Here is a 22,744-nt window from a genome sequence, read left to right as displayed (position 1 = left end):
ACTAAGGAAATTTTAAAACTATAATTCCATTAGGAAATGTAGTTAATAAATTAGAGCACAATGGAAAAAAAATTGAAATCTATGATTGTTGAATATTGTATTGTTATCAGAAGCCAGCAAGTATGCAAAGTTTCGAGCCGATCCGACCGTGGGAGGTGGGTTAAAAATCAAGTTCAAAATTCCAACGATCAAATAGACAAACAGACGAAGCAAGAAAAAGCGTACAATACATGGGAGTCTGCTATGCGTAGAGCGCCCGAACGATTCAGGATTGCATAGCGACCACCATTCCTTTGTTTTCTGTTCAGTTGTCGAAACCGTTAAACCTTTCGTTACTGAGATAGAGCCCACGGGCGAATCAGAAAGGGAAAACTTAGCGCATCGCCGCGCCGATTCGAAGATGAAAAAGGAGAGAAAAAAGTTATAAGGAGTGGGTTGAGAGCTATGGGGGAAGTGAAAGTCTTCCAATGGCATATTGACCTCCCTCTTTTCTCTCGTGAGTTCTTCCACTCGCAGTAGGTCTTCAGGACGGCCGTAGGAGGAACTTAGTTGAGACGGAGAATATTCTTATCTCCCAAGCCTCTATTTTACTTTTCCCAGAAAATTTTCGTTCTAAAATAGAACATGAATTAAATGTACGAGTAAAAAATCTTGATATGCAGTAATTTTCCGAAAATTATTAGTAAGAATCAGATATATAGATGAAATTTCCGCATGTGTTGAAGATAAAAAGACGATGACGTGATTGCACCTACTTTGAAATTGTTCAGGAAAATACATTTACCTCGTTTTTCCAGTGAAATTATCACGAACGGGTTTTTTGAATGCGAGCGCGCCGAAGACGATGGCTTCATCCTTTGACACGCAACAATGGCCACGATAATAAACAAGAACAAACACGCATCGAGAATCGCCACAGTGCCGAAACCATACGAGAAGTAGTGTTGTTGTTCATTTGTAGACCCACACCATTTAATCGGCAACTTTCCAGGGAATATCGGTATCAAATTGATGGATAATTTGAAAAGATTTGTAGCGGACGACGAAAAACATATATTTCGTACTATAGTAAACGTGATCACTAGAAGCAAAAGAAGGAAAAAGGCTGCAAAACAGAGATATATAAAATGTCATTCTCTCCTCATCCTATTAAGGATAGCACCGGTGCCTCGATTAATTAAAACTAACGGCGCCACTCGCTGGGACAACTCAATGTATGTTATTATTTTTCCATTGTTCAAACATTGCATAGATTTGCTTTAGGATTCACTTACCGTTGGCAATTTTACTTAGCATGAATTGTGAATGTATATTTTTTTATGATGGGTAATATTTTTATGACCGTGAGGTATGTGTGTATGTGTTGTGCACCTTCTTGTATGATGCATGTTGGTGATTGATCACCCCCTGCTAAACACTACAGAGGTGGCTCGCAGGGCATTATGTAGATGCCCAACCTAAATTGAGCGCTCTCGTAGATTAGACTAAGGAATGATGCGACAATTTATACGTTTCTACACGTTTCATGAAGTTCATGATGACGTCACAAAATGTCATGGTAGATATTTGAATAAAAGTCATTACGTAAACGGACACATGTCAACATTATCGAGATTGATGCACTCCGAGATACTACATTGGTCCCAGCATACCTCTCGCGTCTCATTGTTAAGGAAATGTTTCTGAGTCATGTGACTTGCATAAGATCAGTGGCGTAACTAAGGCGGGGGATGAGGGGATATATTCCCCCTCCCCCAAAGCCTAAGAGAAATAACAAAATTAGTTAAAATTATTGTCTAGTTTTGACGCATAATAACTGCATCTACTTAAAGTTAAATTTGAAGTACCAAATTGATGTAACATGTTATTCCAGGCATGTCTTTTTCAAAAATTTTCCCGGAACCCCCGTTGCCTTGAGGGGTGGATCACCCCCTAGGCCTCTTCATCCCCCAAAGCATATTCCTAGTTACGCCACTGGATACGATTAGCAAATGGTTAATTGTCGCAGTAGATTTGAGTACCGAGAAAAATCATTCAAGGGTAGCTCAGGGTAGCTCAGTAACCCTTCATAGATTATTTTCACAAAAAGAAGGAAATATGGTAGGAAGGGGAAGAACAGTGATAGGTGAGTGAATACCATTCAAGCAGTTCTCTCTTGAATCAGGCCCTATTGGCTGGTAAAATAACGAAATCATCAGCGAAGGAAATGAAAAACAAACGCTACAAATACGGCTCGTGTGCCTGTTTTGTAATAATTCTTTGAAATTTGAAGTGACATGAAAACCAAACAACCCCAAAACCAACCATTCATTATTGTACTTGATAATGACCTAACGGTCGAAACGCGTTGTACGGAAAATAAACCTGTGGAATATTGCCATCTTCGTGTTATTTTTTAAAAACTTAGAAAGTCATTCCACTACATAACGCCTGCTTCTGTTACTTTTATGACATGAAAACAATGAATAACACAATGTGTAGTGATGAAAGGCTGCGCTACGCTATATTTGGCAACTGTTTTATCAGTTATTGTCGCGAAGTTCAGCCGTTGTTGGTAACTGGAGTTTGGCTTTTAAGTGAGGTGTGGCGTTATTGTTTTAAGTGACTATTCTTTGGGTAATAATTGTGTGTGGGATGTGTATTTGCATTTTTGGATCTGTTGTATTTGAAATGTGAGTTGTCATTGTGACTCCAGAACGATTGCAGTAGAGTGTTTTGTTTAATGAATGTTCGAATGATTTCGCAATGTAATTTAGGCATTGTGTCAGTGTTTTGTTCTCGAGGTTTTCGTGTATATATACGTGTTGCGGAAGAACCAGGGGGCCAGTGGCGTATCCAGGAATTTCGTTAGGGGGGTCCAAAACCGGGGGGGAAATTATTTTTAAACAGCATTCTACGTAGAGGGTTTTAAAGTAATTTTACTTCTCATAATCGAAAAAACTTCATTTGTTAAAGAAATACTAAGTAAATTCATTATTTTTCAATATATTTTTTCTTTTATGAAGGAAAATAATTGTGTTTTTATATTTAAGGGGGGGGGGGGGGTCCGGACCGTCCAAGTCCCCCCTGGCAACGTCACTGCAGGGGCACGACAAATTTACAGGTACAAGAGCCGTATTCGTAAGGGTTAATAAAACATCCCTCAAAATGCCGTAAAAATGACAATTTTGAACCATTTATCTTAAAATTCCGCAATTTATTAATCTCGCACCTACCGCTTATCCTGGTGGGTATTCCATAGCCACACACACCCCGGAATTAGTTGCACCTAAGCCCCCCCCCCCCCCCCCCCCCACTAGCCTTAATTCCTAGCAGCGCCCCTGGTTCATCATACACATTTGGAATAAGTAAATAATCGCTCAAGTTAGCTGCGCAATAACCAACAGCCTAGGCCAACACAGAAAAACAAAACTTAGTTATTATCATGAGATATTGAAAAAAATAGATAAAGAACTACTTAAAAATGGTTTTCATCAAATTTCCGATAATTTTTCTTCGTGAGAATAAAATAGAATGAATATAAGTTTTCAATCGATGCAACCAATACGTAAAAAAAACGAGCGATTAGAACTCAGCCAATTAGAATCATCGGACCCATCACGTGATCTCTCTCATTTTGCCATTTGGTGCTGCAGCAAATAGCATAGTCTTAATTTACGACAGCACAAGCTTCCTTCCCCCTCCACCGATCCCTCCTCCCCCACCTCACCGCCATGTCCTTTCACCGAGGCGGCAGACTCTACCGCCCCCCTCAGTCGCAACACCAACCAAGAGAACCGGTAAAAGCACTCGGAGCGCCTTTGTCGACGGCCGCGGCGGACAGAAGCGACCCCGACTGCCGGAGCGACAGACGGTCTAGGCGGACGAATCACTGGCGGGCAATCGTGAGAGACAAAACACATCCGAGGAGGCGAAGATCGCGAGTGCTGAACGCCAACCAGCTGGTCCATCACTCGAAGGACGCGACGAGCCGTAACGCTAGCGATTGTTACGTAGTTACCGAGTGGGCGTTCTCGAGTGTGGTTGTGACAAGTGAATCGTTCGAAGTGTTCCCGCTTTTGAGCGCGTCGTGGTGGTGACCCAGTGACGAGCCAAGGAAACGGAGCGTTCTATAAATCGGCAACCTATTGTAGTGAATTGTCGCAGACGAGGATACTGATTGTCGGCTTCTTCAGGTCCAGTGAAAGAAGAAATCAAGTGAAGGATCTCAGAAACGTGAGTACTTGTTCTGGTTATAAAATAATAGCATGTAGTCCGCGACTCACAACGTTGTAGATTTGCCTAAGTTATGGTGCTAAAATTTATACGTGTCTACTCATTCTATTGAAGTCGTGTTGAGAGACCTTATTACGACCACTCGAGGTTACGACCGAAATTGTTTTAAAAAATTACTTTTGAAAAATCACCACAATTTCTTTTTCGTCGTCATGGGGAAACACAAAAAGACCGAAAGTGTCGGTAAAATGCTGAAAGTATTGGGATGGGACACACTAGAACGGAGAAGAAAATTAAATAGGCTTTGCGCACTCTTCCGCACACTGAATGGGGAAAAGGCATGGGGGGAACTACGGAAGAAGATTGAATACCCCAGCTATATTGGTAGGCACGATCACCAATACAAGATGAAATGCCGGCCGCAAAAGACGAACGTAAAGAAATTCTCGTACCTCAACAGGACGATTACGGAATGGAATAGACTCCCTGTAGAACTGTTTAAGCCCTACCCTAACAACCTAAGGATTTTCAAGAAGAGGTGTAGAGGATTTATATTGGAAAATTAATATCATTGAATTTTAAATATTCACTATCTTCTTTAATTTTGGTAATGTATTTCTCATTTGCAATATTTTTGTTTTTCTTTTTATTTTGTATAAAGTGTTACCACCTGGCAAATAGCCAACTTGTAACTTGTACAATATAATATAATAGGTTTTCACTTTTCTACTAGTGAGTTCGCTCTACGTAAAACCTCATTAATTCATTCTGTATCTATTTTTTGCTTTGTGCGAAGCAGTTTTCGATTTTGTTTATAATTTAACTAATATTTATCAGGAATTATATCCTAGAAATATTTTCGCTAAAGTATAGTGCGTAAACAGTACCTGTACTTCACCGAGTGAATCTACATCAGCCGGCATACCAACGTTTTGCGACACAAAAATAACGTAAATGAAACTAGGTGTTCGCGTGAAAAAAAAATGGGAAATCATCTGCCGCTACCGCAGAAAATTGCAGAAAAAAAATGCACGCAGAAAAATCAAAATTTCATTGAAAATCATGGAAATAATTATGAACAGCAGGTTTTTGTAAAAATGAAAGGTAGAAACAAACTATGAAACAGATGTGCCGCACCCACGATACGAACTTAGGACCTCCGGGTAGGAGTCGAATGCCGAAACCACCGGGGTACCGATCCTAGTTTATCTTAACTTATTTATAAGGAAGTATAATTAGCCTGTATATGTTTAACTGCGTTTTTTGTTTAAACTATTGGCTATATAACCCCATACAGTGGGTGATTCGTGGACACTGTCCACGAATTTTTCATATGTTAGGTTCGAAGACCAGTGATGTAGTTCATTTAAAGGATAAACTACAGCAAACACTCGGTATGAAAAACGCCAGCATAGTATACGACTCCTCCTCCCTTCCGCCGACTTTCGCTAGGGAAGGAGCGAGGGGGGCGTAATGCCGTGATCAGTTGACGGTGAATGCGGCCCGCGAGCGACCAGCTCGCCGTCAGGGGTGTGACGCGCGGCTGTAGCTCGCGGTAAAGTATTGTATTCCTGGAAAACTGTTGAGCGGACGTAAAAATGGAGCGAATTTAGGCCCTATAGGGCCATAAAATCGTGCGTTACCCCTGAAACTGATGTTACTTCAAAAAAATTGGGAAAATTTAATGTTATTGCATTTATGCTCTTTGAGCGACCTCTAAATGTTAAACAATTTAGCTGAAATTTTTAGGATATCCATTCTGCACCCCATAGCATATTTTAAGGGGTAGAAATCAAAAATCCGAGAAAAAATAAAAAATAAGCAACACCCTAGTGGACAGCTCTCGGTGGACTACAACACTTAAAAGTTTGATTGAAATCTGAGACCCAGTTTTGCGACATTCCCCTTGTTAGATTAGATTTTGGACTGTATATGATTTAATACTTTTTTTCCCACTTTCGCCCAATCCAACCAAAGACCAAGTATTCGTAACGTTTCCTGTTCGCAATGTAATTTATTCAGTTTACCTTGAGGTTTGACCGATTAAAGTTTGAATTTAATTATTCGCTATCCACGGGGTTTGGAACTCGATTGGGTAGCAAGTAGATAATGGTTGTTTTTTAAGCAAAATGTTTTCCAAATTAGTTCCAAGCCCGGAAGATAACAAGTACATTTTTTCACGATACTCTAATTGACTAAACCGAAAGATAAACTAAAGATTATAGACCTACAGACGGGAGCCTAGCGTTTCGCCTTTAGTTAAAAAAAGTTTTTCTATTTTTTTTAACATGCAGAAGAGGGTTTTATCCACAAAATTTAAAGAAATTAGATAAATCGAAGGTGTAACGTTTTCATTGAATTAATAGAGATAAACATTTTTCCATAGTAATTGTTCCATATTATTATCATTAATATAATTATATTTTAAATTGTGATATATTTTCATGAAATTATAGGTTCAACGGTAATAATAATTTCTATCGACACCAGGCTAAACGGAGTTATTTGCACTGTGTTATAGAAAAAAGCATAAATAAAAATGTTCAGAAGGAAATGTTTACGATAACTTACGATTCAAAATTTAACAACCCTGTGTATCTAAAACCGGGCACCAATTGGAACTAACAATAAGTAAAAAAAGGATACGATTTCCGAGAACAATAATGATAAAGTCGCGTATATCTGCCCAAAACACCTTCACAATGGACTATAAGTTTCTCGTGAAATGGATTTTATTACAGTTATTACTTTTGGCCAGCTTTTTTTTTATCGATGTGACCCACTGAGCACCGTTTCTTAAGCTATATCACCTTTATGTTCTGTAAGACAATAAAGACGATGGCGGAGGTATATGTTAAAACGATGGGCTTCAACGAGCTTACCGATACTAGTAAAATACGGAGAAGGAATTATACTTCCATAAAAAATAAAACAAACATTTTAATCACGAGTTCGTAAGTACGAACTTAAACTTTTACCTTATCCTAAGACACAGCTTGCAGACGCAGTTAGCTACTCAATACGACAGAGTGACTTCATTTCACTTAAAAGCTATTAAGTGAAGCTTAAAAAATTTAAAAACCTAAGATCACCTTTTGACGGTAAATTGTCCTCCAGAATCGGTCTCCGACTGACTTGTAATATGCGTGAATTCGTACCGTGCGTAAATCCAGAGTACCTATTGCAATATTTTAAGTTTGACGGAGAGATGCTTGTGCTTTTTTTTTACCTCCCCAAGGGATTCTTCTCAACAATAAAACTTCAGGGAACAAAAGAGCAGCGCAGAAACGCCCATCAAGTTTGAAAGCCAAGGTCTGGACTTCCCCAATGTTTTCTACAGTCGCCGATGAAAATCTATCATGGTAAAATAGAACGGCGCGTTACGGAAGATTTAAATATCTCCGATCGATGTGATTTGGCATTCACTTTAGGTGCAAAATTGAATTCCCGTACTTCCACAGGCTTATTCCAGACGATTTTTGCGTGAAAATAAAATATTATTTGATACTTTGGGAGGAAAATGTTTTACGAAAAACAACACTTCTGCAGTAATGCATGCAAACTTTGCCAAGGGTATTCAAACGTTTCACCGAAAGAATTATTGGACGTTAGTAGAAAGTCAATTTTATTTATTTGAATTTATCAAATACCTACTTATTTAAATAGACACTAAGCATAAATTGACATAATTTTGGTAATTGTAAGCTTGATATTCACGATAATAATTTGACCAATGCCACAAAATATTTTGTGAAGCTCTAATATAACCATATTCGGAATAATTAAGTTCGGAATGCACATAAAAACAGCCATATAGAAGAAATGATCGATCAAAAATAAAAGAATAACGCATTTATTCTTCCCGCTATCGATTCATTGAATTGTACCAATGCAGAGGTAAATTCATCAAAATCAACATTATTTATTACATTAGCCGCGCGATATTTTTCTTTGAACAGAGAAATAAATAACAAATAAGAAGGCATTGCGTGAAAAGATCGAAGGATTAAGAAGTCTCACAGTTTAAAAGGTTTCAATGGAACAGAACTGATAGAGATTTATGCTGAAAAATATATCTTGACATATTCAACATTTTCACAGTGACTTGAGTTTAAATACGTCAGCTAATGGCTTCGAAAATCCCTTCCCTAGACCCCTTATCTCTGCCACTATTCATAAATCCTCCTTAAAATGCTACCTGAACAATTCACCGCTGTCTAATCCATAATGCCCTTTCTTATGTTCAAAAATTTTGTTTGCTTTTAGTTTTTATTTATTGTGTTATCTTTTAGCTATTATTTATTTACGTAAACAGCCAATTTAAAAGCCTTGTTGCCGTTTTTGGTGGTGTAATAAATAAAATTGTTCACCCTTATGGTAATGATCAATCTTAATACCGGAAACAAATCGCGCTATGGGAAAACTAGATCTTTTGAGAGACTTGGAGTAGAATGCGAGGAAACAGAGAATGGAAAGGAAGCACTTGTCTTACTTTTTTTCTCGGGGAAAAAATGCTAAATGGAATATGTGTCGCTGTATGACATGCCAAAGAAGGCCAAATCAGAGCAACTCTGACTTCTGCATCATGTCTTCGCGGTTGGCGCGCCGATACTAAACGGAAACCTATGCTACAATGATAAATGAAGTAAAAAAATTCCACAATACAATTTGCCTATTACTTCATCCGTTTCGCTGCTAAGCAACCCGATCAAATTACCCTGCCAAGGTTTATAAATTTTTTATTCTGAGTTTCATTTAACAAATTTTGTCAGCAGATAAAATAGAATATATTTAAAATGAAGTTGTGTCCTGCTCAGAAGTTTCCACCCAATCGCAGATACGAGTTCGGTGAAGTAAATTTGTTGAGTTTTGAAGAAAGATTTTCACGGTAGATTAAAAGGTAAATACAGGACGAATTTAATTAATCTCTTCGTCGAAACTGCAAAATAATTACTTTAGTGCAAGAAAAGGAATAAATTGTATCACGAAAAGCATAAGCCAATGCAAATTTATTTCACGACTTTGAGATTAGTTATCTCTCAACTCTTATATGAAAAACTCTTATATAGTTATCTCTAAATATGAAAATTTAAATATTTAAAAATTGTTGGTTGATTTTCAATCATATAAAGTTATAAAATGACATTTGTAATCATCTACACATCCAGAGTTTTTCTTTCAATGCCACACATCTATATTGATTTCAATCCTTCGACAAAAGTGGAGATTCCCAACCAAGGATACAATTACAATAACTCCATTAAAAAATAAGTCCTGGTGATCCTGCAATCGTGTAAACCTCGGCAATGGGAGCACATAGTGAAATATGTGCGAATTTTCATTAATCATTGTATGTGGGCCACGTTTAGCAGTTAGGTAGGAAAGATGAGTCGTCGGAGATAAAATTAAGGAATTATGGCGGTCCGGAAGTCAATAACCATTTTCTTAGTAAGGTTAAATAACCGAAACCGGCGTTATTTACACCGTATTGGCGGCGTAGCGATAGGAAAGGTATGTACAATTCCGATATTTCAATGCGTCATTGGGATGGGAATTATTAGGATCACTCAATTTCGGTAGTAATTCCTCTTTTATAGCACTGTTTATAGCCGAAAGGATAACTGCGTTGTTCTTTTATTGTTAAACAATCATTTCTTAGACATCGTTACTTTTTCTGTGAAATTCGAGATTTATTTTTCCGACAGTGATAATTTTAGAGCTCTATAAATTATGATGTATTCATCCTTAATGTTCACGCCAACAAGTAGATAATTAAATATCTAAAATAAATGTATAAAAATTTGGCACTGTTCATATTATAATCGGAAATGTTAAGCTTAGCGTCACCAAAATACATTAATTTATCCTTAGAGTGTATTCCAATCAGTAGAAAATTGAACAACTAAATAATATCTCAAGGTGTATGCGCAGTAACCAACAGCCTAGGCCAACACCGAAAACAGAAACTTCGGTATTATTATGAGATATTACTAAGATTAGAAAAAGAACTACTTCGAGATGGCTTTTACCAAATTTCCGATAATCTCCCAGCGTGAGAATTAAGTAAAATAAATGTAAAGTTTTCAATCAATGACACCAATGCGTAAAAAAACAAGCGATGGACTCAGCCAATCAGAATCATCGGACACATCACGTGATCTCTCAGATTTTGCCATTTCATGCAATTTCGTCGTTTTTCCCTCTTGATAATTTTTACACCGAGGTATACACTCGTGTTCCCAGTGATCCTATGCCTTCATAATTCATAAGTTCGGATATTGTCATTATCCTTGACATTGTTGGCTATTTTCTGATGTATCTTGATATTCTGTTGGTATTAGGCTATCATAACATCATAAGTAACATATTTTATGCGTTCATATTAATGTATAATGACTTTTAGCTGCCATTCATTGCTACAACTCATAATTTACTGTGACGCTGGTTTATAAATTTAAGTCGTTTAAGGAAACCAATGTATTACACTTTTTCTTATCTACCCTGTTGACAGTAGAGTTTTTTCATCGGTGTCACGAATTTAGGATTAATAGGAACCATTTGAGAAATCGCCGATTTCTTACTTCCTGAATCTTTATTGCTAATTGTCATTGCCCATACTGATACCTCAACGGTATAAACGCTCAACAATCGCCCACAGAATCAAATCCGCTCATCTAGTAGCCCAACAATACGAATCCGCTCAGCTGGCAGTAGCCGGACCATAAACGCTCACCACCAATTCTCCAAGCCTGGAGCTGGAAGCTTGGAGAATTGTAGGTGAGCGTTTATGCTCCGGCTACTGCCAGCTGAGCGGATTCGTATTGTTGGTCTCCTAGATGAGCGGATTTGATTCGGTGGGTGATCGTTAAGCGTTTGTGCAGTGGAGGTATCGATAAGGTTCGGAATACCAAGAAAAAACTTCCTTGTTTACACTGAGGTCCACACTCGCGTTCTCAGCAATCCTATATATTCATAATCCATACGCGTGGAATCTTTACTGCGCATGCGCCGGAGGACTACATTACGAGAGAAGTGAAAGGAAGTGATGCACCCACAACGTGATTGCCGCACAAAGATGGCTTAAGCTCTTAATCCGTGTGACCTTGAAGGACCGGCTATTGGGTCACCATAGAAGCTCTGTTGGCGTACTTCCTCCGTGCTGTGCATGATCACGGCTCATCCCGAACACTCGTGCGTATCGCGCGGCGCAAATCGTTGGAAGAGAAAGAAGAACGACAGATTCCTCTTCTACAGCACTGTTTATAGCCGTAAGGATAACGGCGTTCTTCTTTAATTTTTAATTAATCATTTCTTAGACATCGTTACTTTTTCTGTGAAAACCGGGATTCATTTATTCGACAATAATAATATTAGATCTCTATAAATTATGTTATATTCATCCTTAATGTCCATGCCAACAAGTAGATGATTGAATATCTAAAATAAATGTATAAAAACTTTGGCACTGTTCAAATTATCATCGTAAATGTTAAGCCTCGCGTTAGCAAAATTACATTAATTTAATTAATTATTGCGATTGGGCCGAACTTTTGGCCCACACGCAATGAAAAACAATTGTCACTCGAATTGTCTACATTTTGCTATTCGTGACTTTTATCCTTTGTTATTACATTTTAAAATGTATTTTTAAAAATATGACAACAATTTTCATGAAAAAATGTATTTTAAAAATATTATCTACGTAACTCTGTCCTGGAACGATAAAATTCACTTCTTTCACATTCCTTTTATTCTGCTAACGAATGTCGTTCTCTATGATATGATACCGTTTCATAAATCTCAAATATTGCTCAACTCGGTCTGTTCACGGCCAATTCCGGTTTGAGGGACACGTCAAATGGTTACATAAACAATAGCCCTCCAACGCAACCACTATCTGCAACACTACCCTTTTATCAAGCTCTTAATTGCAATATTTCCAGTGTAAAAATTTCAAAGAGGAAAATTAATTTGCCTTGACCGGTGTCCGAACCCGAATCCCCCGAAGTCGAGCCAGATGACCCATCATTGCTGCTACCAAGCTTGTTATCGCTTCGGATCCCGGTATAAGCAAATGATTTTTTCCTTAGAAGAGTTTTGGCACGGTTTAGAGCAATGGTCTTCAACAAACGGCTCACGAGCTGCATTCGGCCCGCTGGCTCATTTCTTGCTAGAGGCTAAAGAAAAAACTGTATCACGAACCAATGGTTACTAAGATCATATTTTTTTGAAATTATGTTATCATGGAAACTAATGTCACAACATGAAAATACATTTAAAAATACAAGAACAAAGGATATTTACCACGAATATCGACACACTCGTCAAAAATTAACAATGTAAAAAATCGCATTAATTGATTGAATTTTTTAACCAATACATATCATTGCACATTAAATCATATGTTGTTTTTTAAATTTTATTGATGTGGTGGTAAAGTGACGTGGAGCATTGTAACCCTCCGGACGATGTGAAATCGATTTTTGGTCCTTGCATTAAAAATGGTCGAAGACCCCTTGTTTAGAGCTTGGCACATGTCTAACCTTATTAATTAATACAGCTGAAAATTTTATCATACCTCAGAGGCATTTATAGCAACATAAAAAAGAAATTTCTGCAATCGTACTCTCCAAACTCGCGAGAAACTTGAGAGCTCAAGTTTCCGTTGTTAATTCTTTGAATTACAATAATAAAAATGTTTTAAAAAATAAAAAAATAATAAAAACTCCTTATTACCAGAATGGTAATTTAAAAAATGATAATCATAAAAAATTCAATAAAAATTAAAAAGGCATTTATTTTAATTGTCTACTGTTCTGAATTTCTATTGTAACATGTAAAATAATTCTAGTTTTAAGTTTCTAGTTAGTTAAGTTTCAGACATACAACACTTTACACCAACAAAGATACACATGCGCTATTTTTGTAAATCGTTTATTGTAAATTGACTGGTTAGGGTGATCCAAGGCTCACCGGTACAGCACGATGTTTGCGCCTTCGCAGCGATTATCCTGTGAAGGTTTTTTTTTCTGAACACACCTCGTGAATACCGGGTGATCCCCAATGCAAAATATCCTTTATGCACCTACTAACGTTGCACTAAGTTTTGTATGCCGCGCATACACAGCCCCTAAAATTTTCCAATCATACCTTTTCAACGATCATAAGCAAATATTGACTAGACGATTATAACCGAAGACTTAGAAGCCCTTGGACAACTATGGAAATTATAGCTGTCATATTTGGCAACGAAACGCTACGCTACGCTATGTATGGTAACCTTTCGGTTATTGAAGCGATGTTCAGCCGTTGGTGATAATCGAAGTGTGGCTTGTATTTTCTGTATGGCGTTATTTTTCTATGTGACTGTGTTTATTGATTTATTGCGTTGGTCGAGTAATTGCGTTTTTTTATCTGGAGTGTTTAAAGTGTGGATTGTCGTTGTAATAGGGTAGTTTCCTTCATCAAAGAAAACGAAAGGCATTGATTGCGATTCGTTACCCACCATTAGTGTATTCATAATACACAAATTATTTGGTTTTTGAAATACCGGTTTAGACGAATGGCAAGGGTTAAATTTTATCCTCATTTGAAAAAGGCCAGATTGGCGCCCATGCGATTCCACTCCACGTGACGTCACAGGGACCTAGTTTCTACACGAGAGGATAGGAGTTATACATCGTCTGAGGTTACCAATGCATGCATGAGGCACAGAGCTCAGGGAAACATGTCTTAATAATCACCTACTAAAACTGGCTAAGGTCGGAAAGTTTTCTTCGTTTGATAAGGTATTAATAAACCTTTTTTAAGCCAAGCGCTACAATTCAGCAAGGTACTCAGCTACCCGCTGGCAGCCTGCGACGTATCAGCGCTAAGCCTCGCCTCAAAGTCACCTCACCGGGCGGGAGGGGGAACCAGAAATACGACGTACGGAGATATTTCCCGGCATTCATACTTGAGCGTCGCGTTTTCGCGCGCTTGAAATTTTTCACTTTTCATTTAATCGCGAAAAATAGATATTGTCATTTAAAAATCTAAAGGCGTGAAATACGTACTCCAGGAGTAATCATCTTTCGATTAAGGCAATAAAAAAATAATAGGAAACCACCCTATTCCAAAGTGGTTGCAGTAGAGTTCTAACGCTGCTGTTATAATCTCTTATGGATCATCATTCTGAATCTGTCTGTTCTACAGTCTACCTCTCTTATTTTATTTATATGATCTGATCTTCCGTAGCATGTTGGCGTTCGTAAGATATGGTCAACTTCGTTAGAAAAGACAACAATTTTGAATTTATCTAAAAGTTGTAGTCTATTTGTCAATCTAAGGTCTGAGATAGATTCCCATCCGAGTTTATCTAAGAGGTCAGTTACACTAACAAGAGTATCGTAACGACCTTTCACTTACCTGGCAATCATCATTAGTCAACAATCCTAAGATTAGTTAAATGCATCTCTCCTGTGCGCTACCCTTTACATGGTGACGTATTTCTTCTCTTTTACATCCTTTACAACCAGTCTTGTGTAATTCATTCGAGGCCGTCCCTTGCCCTTCTTCCCTTCCACCGGTCCGTCAATGATGGAAAAAAATGGATCGCATTGCACTCATCACCGCGCCGCGGACATTTTTGAAAATCGATTAAAATGCGACCGAATGGGCAACAGAAGTCAGCCTTCTGTGGCATGGAAATATGCCTCCTCAAGCAGAAATCTTTTCACAGGCTTATATTTCTGGTTAGAATATTCTCCGATTGGAAATTAATGTGAAGATAAAATCAAAATATATTTTTAGAGAAGATAATGAAAATAAAAACATTTATCCATTTATCTCAACAAAAATGACAAGGGATTAAAATACAAGTCGCTCTATTTCACTTAATGTGATTTCTTTGCTTTCCAGTGAAACTACACATAATGCATTTCCCTTGTTATCAAAATTATAGCCACCTCGTACCACAAATTAATGCTTAATTTAGCAAAAATTAGTTGAGTGCTGAAGCAAACGAGTGAAATGCACTCACTTTCTGATCCGTCACATGAACGATTTATTGCTGCATGAGCCGCTCGTCACGGCGTATCTGATCGTAGGAAAAATGACATTTAATTCTCAGAGAAAGTTTATGAGCCGTTCGAACCGAGCACAACTGAAAGCGATCCCATTTCATTTCGCCATTTTGCCGCACTGATTTTCAAGGCGTGCACTACGCTGTATTTAGTGCTTACAGAATCTCCCGTTTTTCTCCTGGATGACTTTGGAAGATTTCATTTACTTTTTTTAAAGGAAATGCTTTGACGGCTTTCGAATCTCAGATTTTGTAGCTGCTGGAAATGATTCCCAAATCATGCGTCCCATCAATGCGAACGATTATAACTTATTAAACTTTCCTCCGGAAAGTCTTTTAGTTTTATAATTAATTTTATATTCTAATATTAATTCTTATCTTTTCCTTCTTTTTTCCATTACTTTTTGCATAAATTCATTTGTTGCCACCTTCTACTTACTTCTTTCTGTCACTTAAATTTTTATTTCAATCAGTTTTTCAATAAACTTTGATGCCAACAAATAGGTTGCTATAATTTTATAGCATTCTCGTTCCTTTCACTTTTTTGTAATTTTCTAGAGTCCTCATTCCATTTTAATGATTGCAGTCCAATATAAGATTTTGGTGGCCATTTTCAAAAAATATTTTACATATTTTCTTACTATTTTATTATAAATTTTGAGTACCCATTTTATTATAATTTTTGAGTGCCTATTTCTATTTTTAATTTTGAGTAAAAATCGAGATACAGTTAAAATCATATTAAAAGTTATAGAATCTTGCAATGTCACCTGGTTTTGAGTTATCATGAAATTTTCAGGTTGAAATCTTAATGGGAAGTGGGTTAAAATTGAGTTGCAATATTCCTAAAGTTCCTGTAAATTTTCAGCGTGTTGAGAATTTATGCAAGGGTCAATGTTTATTTTGACTCGGTTATTTATGCACTTATCAGTTTATTTTAGAAGCCGGTCGAAATAGCCTCTCAGACGGAAAAGACGATTCAGACATGGAAATTCAACATGGACGGGTACTGTCACTAAATTACACGAAAGTATCAAATGTAAACAGGAAATGGCATTGCATAGATTATTTTAAAATTTCTTCATCTAAAAGTAAGCTTTCCCTAAAGATTCATTATTTCAATAAAGGTCACTTGGTGAAATTGAACAACATTAGATCCTGACCTCGTTATCTTCCAGTGCAGCAATACGGCTACGGGTCATCCTGAAGAAACAATTTATTGTACCACCTATATTTTTCACTGGATTACTAAAGACAACATAGGAGCAACGAGCCCTTAACATTGACCCACCCATTTAAAATTAACCCACGTTATAAAAGCACGTGAAAAACGAGTCTATTTTACCCTAATGACGGCATATAAAATTCTTACTCCTGGATGACCGCCTTACTTGTTCAATATTCAATTCATTCAATGTTCAATTTGTCTTTAAAATAAATGTACAACAACTTTCTACAAGAACTCATCCTTCTGAAATATTGATCCCACACCATCGTACAGAGATGTATCATACATAGTTCATATATCTTTGCTTCCAATACTTCCTTCCGTCTGTGAGCGCATAATTCTCAATAGGATTTTCTACTTCACCTCTCCCTTTTTATCCCCCCAGCAGCATGGTTTCCTCCCTGGGAGATCATGCCTAACAAATCTTGCTGTCTTCCAGCACCACGCCGTCACTGCAATAGACAACTCTCGTCAACTTGATACCATCCTCCTTGACTTCTCCAAAGCTTTCAACACACTCCATCATCAACTCCTCCTTCATAAACTAAACCAGCAATTTGGCATACATGGTAAGTTCCTTAGCCTTCTCACAAGCTTTCTTTCCCACAGAACCCAGCGTGTAATACTCACTGGTGGATCTTCTTCTTGGTCTCCTGTGACGTCAGGAGTTCCTCAGGGCAGTGTCCTAGGACCTTATCTTTTCAATGTATATATTAATGATCTTCCGTCCCACCTTCTGTCCTCCAAAACACAAACTCTTTTATATGCGGACGATTGCAAGATCTACAAGGAGATAAAAAACACCTCTGACTGCAGAGATCTCCAAATTGCCCTAAATAAAGCTTCCCTGTGGTGTCACACTTGGAAATTAAAGCTCAACCCTAAAAAATGCAGCATCATGACTATTGCGTTAAAACACAGCCCATCACTTTCAACTACACCATAAATTCATCTCCCTTGACCAGAGTTACGACGATGAAAGATTTGGGCGTTATAACCGACCCCAAATTAAACTACTCCGACCACATTCAGACTGTAAAAAAAGAAAGCCATGTCTCTGTTAGGCCTTCTTTACCGCTTCACGGAAATTAAGGATCCCATTGCACTCCACTCCTATTTCTCAACGATTGTCCTTCCCATAGTTTTGTATTGCTCCCCAATTTGGTCCATGTCAGCCCCGACTAACCTAAAATCCCTCGATTGCATCCCCCACTTCTTTGCCAAAATAGTTAGGCATAGAATCCCTCACTTACGCAATATGTCCTCTGATGCTGTATTGTCTTCTCTTTCCTTGTCTAATCTGCAGAATCTCAGACTTAAAACGGACTTCAACTTTCTACACAACATATTGAACTCGACTTTTGACTGCCCTGAACTCCTCTCTCAGTTGAATTTTAGAATACCGACTCGTTCCACCCGCTCGCTCTCCCTACTCCACCTACCGATTCCCAGAATCTCCCTGACCAAGCGCTCACCTTTATATCGCCTCTCCTCCCTTCTAAATTCGCTCCCTCCTTCCATAGATCCTTTTTACCTGTCACGCAAAAAATTCACCGCACAAGCTTTGACCCATATGTCTGCTAATTGAATGTTATACTTCCCTACTGGTTAATTCTTTGTTTGTTTTTATATTGTTATTGTATTGTGTCTAATTCATGTATGTCATTGTTAAAAGTTTCACTGTAAATTGGCGTCACGGCTGTATGTGAAATTTACTTAAATAAATAAATAAATAGTGTCAATTTCCCGCGGATGGAATTCACTGCCTGATGATGTTAGAACATGTTAATGCATCGAAATTTTTAAAATAAAAGTTTTAGGTACGATAATTCCTACATGTTGAAATGAAATGAGGCATTGATTGTTACATCTTTTGAATTATAATCTATTGTAAAAGAGAAGCCTCATGAAAACCTTAATTATAAGACGGAACAACCTTATAGGCCACATCTTGAGACAAGATGGCCTGATGAATACAATCGTCGAAGGACAAGTGGAAGGCAAGAATGGAAAAGGAAGACCTCGAACAAAATATATGGAACAAGTAAAGAGAGATGTGAAAGAGAAGAAATACGTAGGTGTGAAAAGATTAGCTGATAGGAGAATAGAGTGGAGAGCTGCGTCAAACCAATCCTAGGATTGTTGACCAATGATGATGATGATGATGATGATTATTTCTTTGTTGATTATTTTAATGTATTAGTTCGGTTGCTTCATTCATCAATTTCTAAAGGATCAATTAGTTTACGATAGTAAATTTATAAATGTTAAATGTTGCCGAAATGCTTCGTGAAGCTCCGTGCAAACCTGCCTTAATCGGTAGAATACTTTAACCCTTTATCGGCCAACGTATCTCGTGCGATGCACCATCCAACCAGGCTAGCATAAGTGATCTCCACGAATTTCTTAGCACTTCAGGCGGTGTTTCTCCGAAGAAACACTTGTTAAAAAGGTATAGTAAACTACTGCCATTTTCTGAAGTTTTCCTGAACTAAGTCAATGCTTCACCAATTTCAACACGGCAACGAGCACATCACTATCTTGTCAGTGATTAATAATTTTTGTTTACATATCTTTTTTATATACATGCAGAAAACAATTCAATTCCACCTCATGCTCACAATGGAGTCAATGTTGATTAACTTTTTAGCCTAAATGGGCAATGTATATCAGGGGATGGCACTGCATTATTTAATGATTTTTTTTTCAAATAAATTAATATGTTCCTACTTTCCTTTATGTTATACAAACTGAGCTTAAATTTAAAAAAAGATACTTTAAACTTAAAATTTGAATTGTTTAACGATTAAGGATTCATAATAAATGTTTAAAATTGAAAAATGCCTTCACAATCACATGGAGAAAGTTTTCTGGGCGGAATTTGGTTTACGCTCATTTCTAGTGAACGAAATTAGCACCCAAGCTTTATTTCCCGAATGATAGAAAGCTCATTTTTTACTATTTAGCACATTTTATAATTTTAAGCGTGTATTTCTATCTCATTCTATTTCCACAACACATAATTAGTGGCTTTTCTCGGCGCATTCACCAAGGTCTTACACTCTTTCAATCCCAAAAATCGTTACATTATCGTTATCGTCAATCGTTAAGCGTATGTGTTAAGGGAACAAAAAAATATTTATAATAAAATAATATAAAATGCACTAAAAAGTCGATCGTCTCGAAGTGGTTTTCCCCTCTTGCAAGAGGTTGAAAACGAATTTCCGGTGAATGCATGTTAGGAGGCGTGAATGTTGAAAATGATTCGCAGAATCAAGTAGTGAGAGCGAATATTTGGATAGTCACGAGTCGCCGCGTTTTCCTGGATCTCGAGGTCGTCTTCTTCGAGGAGTAAGGCGAAAGGGACAGAGAACCAACGAGTGCGCATTCTTGCGGCGGCGAGCTCTCGAGGACCACCTCATGAGCGACGGAAGGTGTGGAGGCTTTGAAGGCCGAAATTTACATCAAGTTTAGCGTATTTGAGAGTACCCACAGCTCCGGCGAAAGCGTGCGGTGTCTCCCAGCAAACGAATTTGAGATCGAAACGAAAACTGAAGGACCGAACGAAGGAACGGTAACTGCAGTGGCGTAGCCAGAGGGGGGTCCAGGGGGTCCGGACACCCTCCCCGAAATTTAAAAACACAAAAAACGTAATTCCTTCATATTTTAATCGTATTTCCTTCATAAAAGAAAACAAAATATTGAAAAATCATGAATTTACCAAATATTTCTTTAACAAATGAAGTTTTTTCGATTGTGAAAAGTGTTAAAATTAATTAAAAACCCATTGACTCAGTAGCCGGTTTTTTTTTTTAATTACCCCCTCCCTGGTTTTGGACCCCCCACCAAATTCCTGGCTACGCCACTTGGAAACTGAATGAGTTGGTCAAAAAAGGAACAAAAAAATTCGTGAAAATTGATGAGAATTATAATAATAGAAAACATTTTTTGTTATCTATGCATTACCACGAAAAGGGTACCATTATTTTTATGGTGCTTCGAAAAACTTCAATGCGGGAAATTTTCGCGAAATTTGTTCAACTATAAGGCCATGTTTTTTTGTTAAAAATAGCAACTTGTGCAAAATGGTATGCATATAAACATGCACTAATTCACTGACGACAACTGTGCACAGTTTCATCATCCATACTCAAAAAACTATTTTGAGGTTTCGGCCAACTTTTTTCGATTTCAGTCCACTGTGGGCCGTTCCCAATCAGATTTGACGTTCCTACATAAAAACTCAAGTGGAACTTAATGGAACGATGAAATTCTCTCTCTAATTCGCTTGAATGTTCCTCCTCGCCCCTTACGTAATAACTGTCTTATCCATAACCCCCGATTCCATCTTTCCATTTCTCAATGCTTCCTTTCTACCTAATACTCTCCTTGCGTAATTCCCTGGCCTCAAAATATGCTTCCACTGGACATCTCTAATGCCACTGTTTTCAAATCCTCCATGAAAAGCCACTTAAAATAAAAGAAAAAAAAGATTAAAAACACCCTTCTTACTAAAACAGAAAATAATGCACTAAAATGTAAAAAATAAAATTTGTTAAATAAAAATTAAATTTGTTATTTTATTTTTGGACTTACTAATTTCTAAAAAACTCCAATTTGAAAAAAAATGTAGCCGTCCCTCCGTGACCTACAACCAGTGTTCCTTCATTCATATCTATAGCAAAGGCCCATACGTGAAATTAAACTTTTGAAAATCTAGTCAGATAATCATGCCATTTTCAGGGATAAAATAAATTAATGGGTCATTTGGTTATTGCCGATTCCTGAAAACCTGCATCTGTCATTTGGATTGTTAACTGGAATTCTCATTATTCGACGCACCACAGGCGCGTTGCAGCTGTACCGGTAAACCATGTTCCCCACGACCAGCCAGTTGACATTACAATAATTATGGAGCGTATTTTTTTGTGCTATGCGGGTGGTATGTTCTTTGTAATAGAAGATATTTATGTACAAAATTGAGAACATTGATGAGACAACATTGATAACAAATAAATTATATTTTTTTGTAGCAAATTTGGTATTATTTAGGCTTTTTAAATTATTTTATTATCAATTCCATTGCAAGTAGTAATTTTTTATCATTTTTTTGTAATTTTTGCTATCTTTCCTTTTTTTATTTTACATTTTTTTTGTTTGGACGCGTTCCATCAAAGAATAAAGTTATTCGACACTTGATATCGTTAAATCTGGAAGAAGGAAAGAATAATAGAACATTAAGCGACCACTTCATTTCAACCCGTTCATTGGCTCGTTCAAGCCGGGCTCACTGTAGTTGCATTGCGCCCAATGGAGTTCAAAAACACCCAGAGAAATGTCGGACGCAACCCTAATTTCAAATTCAGCTTGGGCAGGTGGTCGAGTGAAATGGAGCAAGTGGCCGCGATGACGCCCACTGGATCCAACTTTCACGCTTTCCTCAGGACAATGGAACTGCCCGAAGACCAGCCCAGGAAAAAAAGAAACGAGAGCGCTTTCCACTAATCTTCAAGTTTGAAATAGGCAATTAATTTTTACGTAGCTCCCTCCTCTCCCTCCACAGTCGTTTGATTGTTAGGTTTTTGTGACTTTTTTCTTCTTTGTTCGAGGTCAAATTTTACGGGAGACGCATCGTAGAACAAAATAGCGAAAAGATACAAACGATATCGTACCGTCTACTTATTTTAACTTCAAAACTCCACAGCAAGTTTTTCATCTGGCTCGCAGTCATCATCAGATGCAGGGATATTTTCACTTACACAGAGATGTGTGATGATGTTTCACGATGAATCTGCAGTACTTCAGGAGGTGGTGGTGGAGACAATTATAAACATTTTTTGTCCATAAAAAAGGGACAAAACTCCTTAGTTACTGAGCTGTAGCTACACATACATTTTAAAAAATGTATCTTGGAGTTACCATGGAAACGGTTTCTCTTGGGTATCCAGTCCTTTCGAAATTTAATTTAATACTCTGGATTTTTAAGAACATTAAATAATTGAGGTTTCACGAGAATATGCGACTACAATTGCCAGAAAAAAATCCAAAAATGGGTGAGATTGCGCAATCGTATTGTTGATATTCGCTCAAAGCCCTCTTCTCAACCCATTTCCGCCCACCGACGCCTTTATGTCTACATTCGACCAGTCTAAGCATATGTGGCTCCTTATGAAAACTCGCTCTCCCTTTTGCTGTCGAACTGTAACAAATATTCATGGTGGAGCAAAACCTCATTACTG

General features: G+C 37.5%; 1 protein-coding gene across 1 annotated transcript in view; it reads left to right on the top strand.

Moving 5' to 3' along the window:
- The first annotated feature begins 3,778 nt into the window (after positions 1 to 3,778).
- Positions 3,779 to 22,744, top strand: part of LOC124168177 — a 79,676-nt gene continuing 60,710 nt past the window's right edge. Inside the window, exon 1 of the mRNA XM_046546304.1 lies at positions 3,779 to 4,215. The gene's annotated coding sequence lies outside the window, so the exon portion shown is untranslated. The remainder of the gene's footprint in view (positions 4,216 to 22,744) is intronic.

Source organism: Ischnura elegans, chromosome 11, assembly GCF_921293095.1.
Source record: "Ischnura elegans chromosome 11, ioIscEleg1.1, whole genome shotgun sequence".
NCBI lineage: Eukaryota > Metazoa > Arthropoda > Insecta > Odonata > Coenagrionidae > Ischnura > Ischnura elegans.
Note: the sequence above shows the minus strand (reverse complement) of the source record. Positions and strands in the feature narration are given on the sequence as shown.